General features: G+C 41.4%; 2 pseudogenes; one reads left to right on the top strand and one right to left on the bottom strand.

Moving 5' to 3' along the window:
* LOC103211427 overlaps nt 1-1,916 on the bottom strand; it is a 6,770-nt pseudogene extending 4,854 nt beyond the window's left edge.
* A 4,111-nt stretch (nt 1,917-6,027) lies between these two features.
* Nucleotides 6,028-6,871, top strand: LOC103211425 (annotated as a pseudogene).
* Nucleotides 6,872-9,409: the final 2,538 nt, after the last annotated feature.

Raw genomic sequence — 9,409 nt, 5'->3', positions numbered from 1 at the left:
TCCGCCACACTATACGTAGTCAAGATTAGTATGTGGAAGTGGATTTTATTATGATTCTTCATGCCTGCCTATTCTCAGACCATATCCTTGTAGATTTTGGATCATCTTTATTTAAACCTTTGTAGATATCTCACTCAGCATCAGGATCAAGAAGAGCAGATGCATCAAGAATGCTAGAGGGGAAGGAAGAGGTACAGTAGGGACAAAAGTGGCTGATTTCAAGAAACTGAGGTAGAAGAGAGGGGTAAATTTTATGGAAAGCCAGTCTCCTTTCATCCCATCCTTCTCTGAGTTGTCAGGATGTAGGAAGACCCCCCCACACACACACACACACACAACAAGCTTCCAGCTGTCCCTGAGCTTGAAACCTCTTAGTTGTTTGCACAGAGAATTTTTATATTGGATTACTTCCCAGTCATGCTTATTTCCTATGGTAGGTAAGGTTATGTGTCAACTTGGCTGGGCCTAGTTTTGAGTGGCTGGACAGCTGGCGGTACTTATTCCCCATGATGAGACTGGCAAACAAATGGTGAAATCTGCCATGAACAGTTGAGTAGCTGTTTTTAGGGATGTGGTCTGCTTCACATATATAAGGAGAAGCTTTGGGAGTGGTTGACAGCTTTTTGGCATGGTTGGACCCTGCATGTAGCCGAGTCTTTATTCAGCAGCCTGCCATGCTCTGCTGATCTTGGGACTTTCTCTGGACTTGAATTAGTGGCCTGCCATGTTGTTTGGTAATATCAAAACTGTACCTTTTTGCTTTTCCACCTTGGGTTTGTCAGCCTCAGCAGCCAGCAGCTGCCCGAGTGAAGAAAGCCTCTAGCTTCAGTGGGCCAGGAGCAAGAGGCAGAGCTGAAGCCCAAGGTCGAGGGCTTTCACCCAGTCCCTTGAGCCTGGCACTTTGAACTCAGGCTTCTAGCCTCCAAAAATGTAGAGAATAAACTTCTCTTTGTTAAAGCTATTCTATTTGTGGTATTTTCTGTTAGAGCAGCACAAAGTAATCAAAAGACCTCCCAATTGCCAAGTGAAGATATTTAGATTAATGGGTATTTTTTGTATCTTGTGTTGTATTTTCAAGACCCCTTCCAAAGTCATGATATTTGTTGTCTGTTGATTTTACTGCAGCTTCATTTTTCTGATTAATATTTACCCTTGAATGCAAAAAAAATTTGAGTTCTGTAATGATCAGCTCATTTATTCTGTACTCTATTTGCCAGTTTGATCCCCAAATCTGGGCATCCCATTTGGAACAGGATGTCAGATTTGTGCATGCAAATTGTGATATCTTATTTAGGCCTGTTGAATATTGGCTCCCAGCCCACAGTTGCAGTGGGACAAGTTCATAATTTAAAGGTATGGAAGAACTCGAATGGGTTTCATGTACAGCTCAGCAATTCTGTTCGTTTCCCACACTTCTATATCATTGGAAAAATAACCCTGCCACACTGTCACTGTTGAATATGACCACATATAAAATAATCTCTGCCAGTCGAGAGCAGTCAGTTACTAGAAACAGATTTTAGTTTATTCTTATAGTGATGTGGAAAAAAATTGACATTAAAGGTAACTACAAGCAAAAGAACCATCAGTGTATAGAAGCTTTGCTTCTTGGGTTGCAGGTCAAGGAGCCATGTCAGTTGTACTGGATGGAAGGACAGTAAATCAGCCAGTCATCTAGCATCCAATTTCTTGGCCATGACCACCTTCCTAATGACAAGTGAATGACCAAGAAAACCTAGAAGCCCTTGCTGAGATCTGTGCTGTTTGGTGTGGATATAAAGGCTTCAGCAGCACTTTCTTACCCAGATGTTACTTCTTTCAAGAAGAAGCAGGTCTAAGGTTAAGATAAAACCTTTCCTTTTATAATAGTACCTGGAGACTTTTTGTACTGGTCCAAAGTGTATTGGGGAGTTCATGGCAACCAAGCTGCCAGAGCTTTTTAGTTGTTTTGGAAAATGTCACACAGGCTGGGTTGTATCCCTGCTTCAAGGCTGACTGCATGTTTCCTCACCAACCAGACATCCTTCCTGTGTACCTGTGTACCAAAGGGGGTGGTATGACATGCCTCGGCCCATGTGCAGAGGCCATCATTGATTCAGGCAGTGTTGTCCTTCAACTAAGGAATTTCCTTCCAGTGTAGCCTTTGGTTATCAAAATGTTGCCTATATGGTTGGTGCCCCACTCCCTTGGAACCTGGACAGAGGAAGTGACTAGAGGGGAGGCATTAAAGACTTATTATACATAGAGCTTAAGCCTTTCTAAGATGGCCAACCTGAAGGTGAAGGATGTGCATGGCATCCATGGCACCAAAGCAAATATTTAATGGAGAAGATCATTCTGATGTAAATCTATGAGTTCAAGTGCTGTAAAGAAGAATGCTTTGAACTTGGAGCTGAACTTGTAGTATATAAAGCCACGGAGTGAAGGTTTGTGGGTGGCAATCATGGTGGACACATAATGCCAATTCTTTTTCTGTGTATGATGCTGAAGATACTGCAAATTCAACCTGAGAGGCACATCATTGTGGAATATATAAAGAATGAAGCCTTTAAGTGTGTCTGCAGGTTGTAGGCAATTGACATGAGGCCGACAGCCCCTGTGATTCATTGACAAGTACTTGGAGCCTCTGACTATTAGAAAATCTAGAGCCGGGGCGCCCGTTAATATGCCTTGACAACAGATGCACTATGTGCCGGAGGAAGCTAAGCAAATGGAGCCTCAGTTTAGTGCCCTAGAAGAGGACATGGGTGACAAGGAGTCCAATGAAGAAGAGGATGAGACATTGGAGAGAGTGCCATCACCTGGCTACTGTTGGAGAATCTGAGGAAACTTGGAACTATGGTCACTACCCTCCCACACTGGGCTTTAGGAATTACGGGAACAGGTCTTCCAGAAGACAGAGTGGATCTATCAAAAGAAAGAGTCGATTTCCTCACCAAGATAGACACAGGACCAAAGTTATTAGACATAACCACACTAGGTCCACAGATGGCAGAGATCCTACTCCAAGTCCCCAAGTACTCAATGTAGTTATAGACACATGAGCTACTCAAAGTCCTCTGAAAGGTCTATGAAAAGCCACAATAAGTGCTGGAGAGGAAATGAGTAATGGACTGTGAGATTTTTGTCCATGTGGCTTTCTAGGGATAGGAGAGTATTTACCTATATGTGCAAGAATTAAGATTTGTGGACTTCTAGTAAGATGGAGGAATAGGCAGACAAGTTCCACAGACCCTCTTCAACAAAGAAAAGAGAAACCATTTGACAGAGATACAGAAGAGAATCCTGGAGCCCTGAGCTTTGAAAGGAAGTATACAGAAGTGGATTAGGCACCAACTAGTGGAAAAATCTGAATGAAAACAGACCTAAGAATAGGCTCCATTTGCCAAGGACAGCAGGGACATATGGGAGGCAGACAAAGGGAAAGGAGACAGGTGTGAGTGTGTAAGTGCTGCCAACTAGTGAACAGAGGAGCTCAACACAGTACCCTGCTTATGTAGATAACGTACAAAGAAAACATAAACACAAAAACGTTACAATGCTTCAGAGACAACAGAGCATCACAGTCCACACAAAGAAGCAAGATAAAGCAGGAGACACAAGGGACCAGGATACAGACCCAAAAGACATCCCTGAGGAAGACACAGTATTGGAACTCCCTGATAAGGAATTCAAAAGATTTATATTTAGGTACCTTCAATGAACTGAGAGACAGATCAAGGAAAACACTGGCAAAATTGAGGAAAATGCAGAGAAAACCCTAGAACAATTTCAAAGGACAATCTAAGAACAAAATGACAAAATAAATGAAAAATTAGAAGTGATACAAAATCTATAGACATAAATCTAGAAGATTAATACTAAATTTTAAGAAATAGATAACACAGTGAATGGGCAAAGGAGTAGAATTGAATCGATGGAAGACAGAATTAGTGAGCTTGAAGGCAAATACCTCAATACTTCTTTGGAAAGGAAACAATCAGAAAAAAAGATCAAAACAAAATGAAGAAAGCTTATTTTTCATGTGGGATACCATCAAAAGGAATAACCTATGAGTAATTGGAATTCCAGAACAGGAAGAGACTAATAAAACCATGGGAAAAATGGTAGAAGATTTGTTGGAAGAGAATTTTCCTGGTATGATGAAAGATGAGAATATATTCATTCAAGAAGTCCAATGAACCCCAAATAGGATAGACCCCAAAAGAAAATCACTAATATATATCATCATCAAACTCGCCAAAGTCAAAGACAGAGAAAGAATCCTGAATGCAGCATGGGAAAAATGAAAAGTTACCTACAAGGGGCAACCAATAAGAATAAGCTCGGATTTCTTGGCAGAAACCATGCAGGTGAGAAAACAATGGGATGGTATATATAAAACCCTGAAAGAGAAAAAATTCCAACCAAGAATTATGTACTTGGCAAAATTGTCCCTCAAATATGATGGTGAAATTAGGACATTTCTAGATAAGCAGAAATTAAGGGAATTTGTTAAAACCAGACCAAACTTACAACAGATGCTAAAGGGACCCATTTGAACAGAGAAGCAACAACAGCCAACAACAACTGACCATTAACACACATGATGATATAACCCAGAAACCAACCCAGTTATAGAAGTATCCAAAGTAAATAGGCCTACATGATAGTAAACACAGAACCAGAGACATCAATTGACTAATGAAGACAATGACAAACCAAAAAGAGGGAAAAAACTGTGTAGTTACAGAACTTCTAAATGTTAGGGAAATCAAGACAACTACAAGATAGAATAGATTATTCTAAACTTGGAAATAAATTATAAATCACAGGGTAACCTCAAAGAAAAATTATAAACCTTCACATCAAAATAAAAAAGAGGAACATTACAAATATTTAGCAAATACTAAAACAATAGCAATGAAGGAAGCGATAACATGATTCAGAAACAAAACCAGCTCAGCACAGAAAATTATATGGAACAAAGAAATCAACACCATGAAAAAGCACATAACAAAATGACAGCAACAAATTCATACTTGTCAGTAATTACATATCTGACAAGGGACTTATCTCTGAAATTTATAGAAAACTTCAACACCTCAACAACAAAAAGATTAACAATCCAATTAAAAAATGGGCAGAAGACATGAATGGATACTTCACTAAAGAGGATATTCAGGTGGCTAGCAAATACATGAAGAAATGCTCATAATCATTAGCCATCAGAGAGGTGCAAATAAAAAACAATGAGATACCATCTCACCCCAGCACTAATCGCAAAGTTCAGCAAGACAGAAAATGGCAGATGCTGGCAAGGATGTGGATAGATTGGGACTCTCATACGCTGCTGGTGGGACTGTAAAACGATACAACCACTGTGGAAAGGAATATGGCAATTCCTTAGAAAGCTGGAATTAGAAATACCATCTAACCCAGATAAGATAACCTACGTGTAATCGGAATTCCAGAACAGGAAGAGACAAATAAAACCACAGAAAAAATTGTCGAAGATTTGTTGAAAGAGTATATGTATACACTAATGCTGGAGAATTGCCATGTAGAGCCCAGACTGAATTGCTTAAATCTGGAGTCCACAATGAGCTGAGCTTACTCAAGTTAGGCATAAGCTGTCCACTTCTCACCTCCTGCACTTCAGGATCGTCTGCTGCAGCAACTCTTAATTTGCTAAAGCTGGATGCCTACTCTTATAGACATAAAGCACACGTGGGACCTCAGGCAAAAGGAAAAGTTAGTGGCTGGCTGGGAATGGAAAAAGAAGGTGGAGCAAAGAAAATTTAGCACCAACTCTCCACCCCCAGGCTATCCCCATGTTACCTCACCAACCAGATTACCCTTCCTGTCCACCTCACGGGGGATGGTATGATGTGCCTCAGCCAAATTGCAGAGGCCATCATAGATTAGGGCCCAAGGAAGTTCTTTCCACTGCAGTCTTTCCAGTTTTCAAAAGGTGGCCAATTGTTGCTTTTTCGTGACACAAGGCATTAAAGGACTCAATGGAAATAGAGTTGAAGGCTTTCTAAGATGGCCAATTGCATGGTGAGGGATGTGCAGAGCCAGTATCTAGTGGAGAAAGTCATTTGGACCTGAATTTATGAGTCCAAGTACTGGAAAGATCAATACTTTTGTCTTACAGCTGAACTTACAGTTGATAGAGCCATGGAGTTAAAGTTTGTGGGTGGCATTCTTAAAGGCATTATGCCAATTCCCTGCTTGACCCTGACAATGCTGGTTATTGAATCTGAGGAGGAGATCATGGTAGCATTTATCAATATTGAAGACTTCAAATATGTTCCTATGTTAGTGGTACTTTACATGAGGCTGACAGCCCCTGCGTTTGATTGCTACAAGTACTTGGAGCCTGGCTACAATGATTATCAGAAAATCAAGAGCCAGAACTGAAATTGAGATTTTGACATGATACATGTGGTGAGTTTATTGATGAACTACTGGAGAGTGAGAGAGCGTGTGACATTATTCTGCCTCAACTACAGAAATGCTATGTGCTAGAGGAAGCTGAGTGACTAAAGCCTCAGGTTAGTGCCCTAGAAAAGGACATGGAGGAGTCCAGTGAAGAGGAGGATGAGAAGTTGGAGAGAGTGACTTCACCTGGCCACTGCTGGAGAAGCTGCAGACTTGCACAAGCCCCATTGCTCTCCTGCGACACTGGGCTACAGGAGGAGTGGAAATTAGTCTCCCAGAAGACAGTTATTCTGCCCAAAGGAGGAGCCCCTCCTCTCTCAGAGATAGGCACAGGAGCAAGGGTCAGAGATGTCACTTGACCAGGTTCCCAGATGGATGGCATAGACCCCACTCTAAGTCCTCAGATCATCACCATAGTCACAGACAAAGGAGCCGCTCATTCTAAAAACAAACAAACAAACTCACTGCCATTGAGTCGATTCTGACTCATAGAGACCCTCATTGGGTTTCCAAGGCATTAGATCTTTTTGGAAGTAGATTGGCTGGTCTTCCTTGTGCAGAGTGGCTGGTGGGTTTGAACCACCAACCTTCTGGTCAGTGATCAAATACCTTAGGCACTGCACCACCAGAGCTCCTTGGAACCATTCATAGTGCCCTGAAAAGTCTAAGAAAAGCCAAAACTGCCAGAGAGGGAATGAATAATGGACTCAATGTGATTTTTGTCCATGTGGCCTTTTGTAGATAGGAGAGTATCTATGTGGAAGGATTCAGATTTGTTCCCTAGACAGCTATTAGAATATCTTTTTGCTTGTTTGTTTCTTTACCTAGATATGGTAATGGTGGCATGGTGGCAAAACATTGTCACTACACTAAGAAACACTGAAATACACACTTTAAAACTAAAAAAAAAAAAAAAAAAACACTAAATTTACTGTCATCGAGTCCAGTCCAACTCATAGTAACCCCCACTGGGTTTCTGAGGCTGTAAATCTTTATGGAAGTAGATGCCCCATCTTCCTTTTGCGGAGCAGCTGGTGGATTTGAACCTCCAACCTCCTGGTTAGCAGTCAAACGCCTTAGGGACTGTGCCACCAATACACTTAAAAACTGTGAATTTTATGGCCTAGCATGTAAGAATTTTGGCAGAGGCTCCAAAGGCCAAAGTACTGAATAACAACTAGATTGATATTTGAAAGTGAGGTTGTGTACTGTCAGAGAAAGGAACTGACCAAAATAGGTTCTGTGATCATAAGATTATAAGATCAAATGTACATCACACACATAGGTGATATATAGAAGAAAGAGGAAAGACTCCTTGTTGAGGGAATTCATTGTGATGAGAATTTTCTTTTCCCTTCTGAATTTGGACTTCCTCCAACCGTAAATGAACACATAAACAAAGAAAGAAAGAAAATAAACGTTATATTTAAAATGGGAAGCATTTACTGGAGAATTGCCACATATATCCTAGACTGAATTGCTTAAATATGTAGTTCACAATGAGCTGACTGTCCACAGCCTGGATATAAGCCCCCTACTTCCCACTGCCTCTACTTCAGGAGCTGCTGCTGCTGCAGGAACTCCAACTTGCCCCAACTGGATGCGTTCTCTTATAGCCAAGAGGCTCAGGTGGGAGCTGCAGGTGTGATTCTCAAGCCCAATTTAAGCTGGTGGCTGGATGGGAATGGAGAAAAGAAGGTAGAGCAAAGAAAATGTCACACCAAACCTGGTAACCCCTCCCCTGGGCTGTCTTCCTGTTACCTCACCAACTAGATCTCCCTTCCCGCCCACCACAAAAGGGTTAGTATGATCTGCCGACTAACATGTAGAGGCCATCATTGATTTGGGCATTGTTGTCTTTTGCCCAAGGAAGTTGTTTCCACTTCAGCCTTTCCAGTTCTCAAAAGGTAGTTTTTGAAGAAAAATAAAAAGTCTTTTATTTTTGTTTGTTTCTTTTGAACCTGGAAGGCAGATGTGGCTTAACACAATGTATTAAAGGACCTGAGGGAAATAGAATTGAAGACTTTCTAAGATGGCAAGCTGAACAGTGGGGGATGTGCAGAGCATCCATAGCACCAAACCCCAATATCTATTTGAGAAGATACAAGTACTTGGAGCCTCTGTGAAACAACTATCAGAAAATCAAGAGGCAGAACCAAAATGGAGAGTCTGAACTGATGCATGTGAATGAATTTATTGAGGAGCTACTGCATAGTAAGAGTGTGTGTGATAATATCAGGACTTGGACCTCCTACTGAGAATTTGCTTTTCTATCCCAGATATATAGAATCATATTCTACATTTTAACAAGATCCTCCAATGATTCTTTTATTTTATTTAAGTTTTTTAATTTTTTCGTTAGAAGAAGAAGAAGAAGAGGAGGAAGAAGAAGAGGAGGAAGAGGAAGAGGAGGAAGAGGAAGAGGAGGAGGAGGAAGAGGAAGAAGAGGAAGAGGAGGAAGAGGAAGAAGAAGAAGAGGAAGACGAGAAAGAAAAGGAAGCGGAAGAAGAGGAAGAGGAAGAAGGAGGAGGAGGAGAAGGAGAAGGAGAAGGAGAAGAAGAAAGAGCAGGGGAGACGGTGTAAGAGAGTGAGCAGGGGAGACGGCGGTCTTATATAGACCCGGGGTTAGGAGGTTGTTCATCAGAGCTGGGGGAAGTGGTCTTAACCTATCAGAAGCTATGTTGCCTTTTAAAATTCATGCTTGCATTGAGGATGAGAAAGACATAGAGAGGTACATGGGAAGTACAGACAACAAATATGAACCCTTTTGCATACACAGTGCTGAGTTCTCAGTGAAGGCAAACATGGGTATATGGATGGATAGATAGGTGGACAGGCTAAATGATTAGGTATGTCTGTGAAATAGGGAGTGTATCCAAGATCATATATAGGGTTGGCAGACAATGGTCCTATAAGTTTATGTGAATGATCAGAATCCCCAGGTGTATAGTAGAGCTGACAAGGGGCAAGGTTGTGGTCACTG

Source organism: Orycteropus afer, unplaced genomic scaffold (assembly GCF_000298275.1).
Source record: "Orycteropus afer afer isolate SDZICR_OR568_19922 unplaced genomic scaffold, OryAfe1.0 scaffold00739, whole genome shotgun sequence".
Lineage (NCBI taxonomy): Eukaryota > Metazoa > Chordata > Mammalia > Tubulidentata > Orycteropodidae > Orycteropus > Orycteropus afer.
Note: the sequence above shows the minus strand (reverse complement) of the source record. Positions and strands in the feature narration are given on the sequence as shown.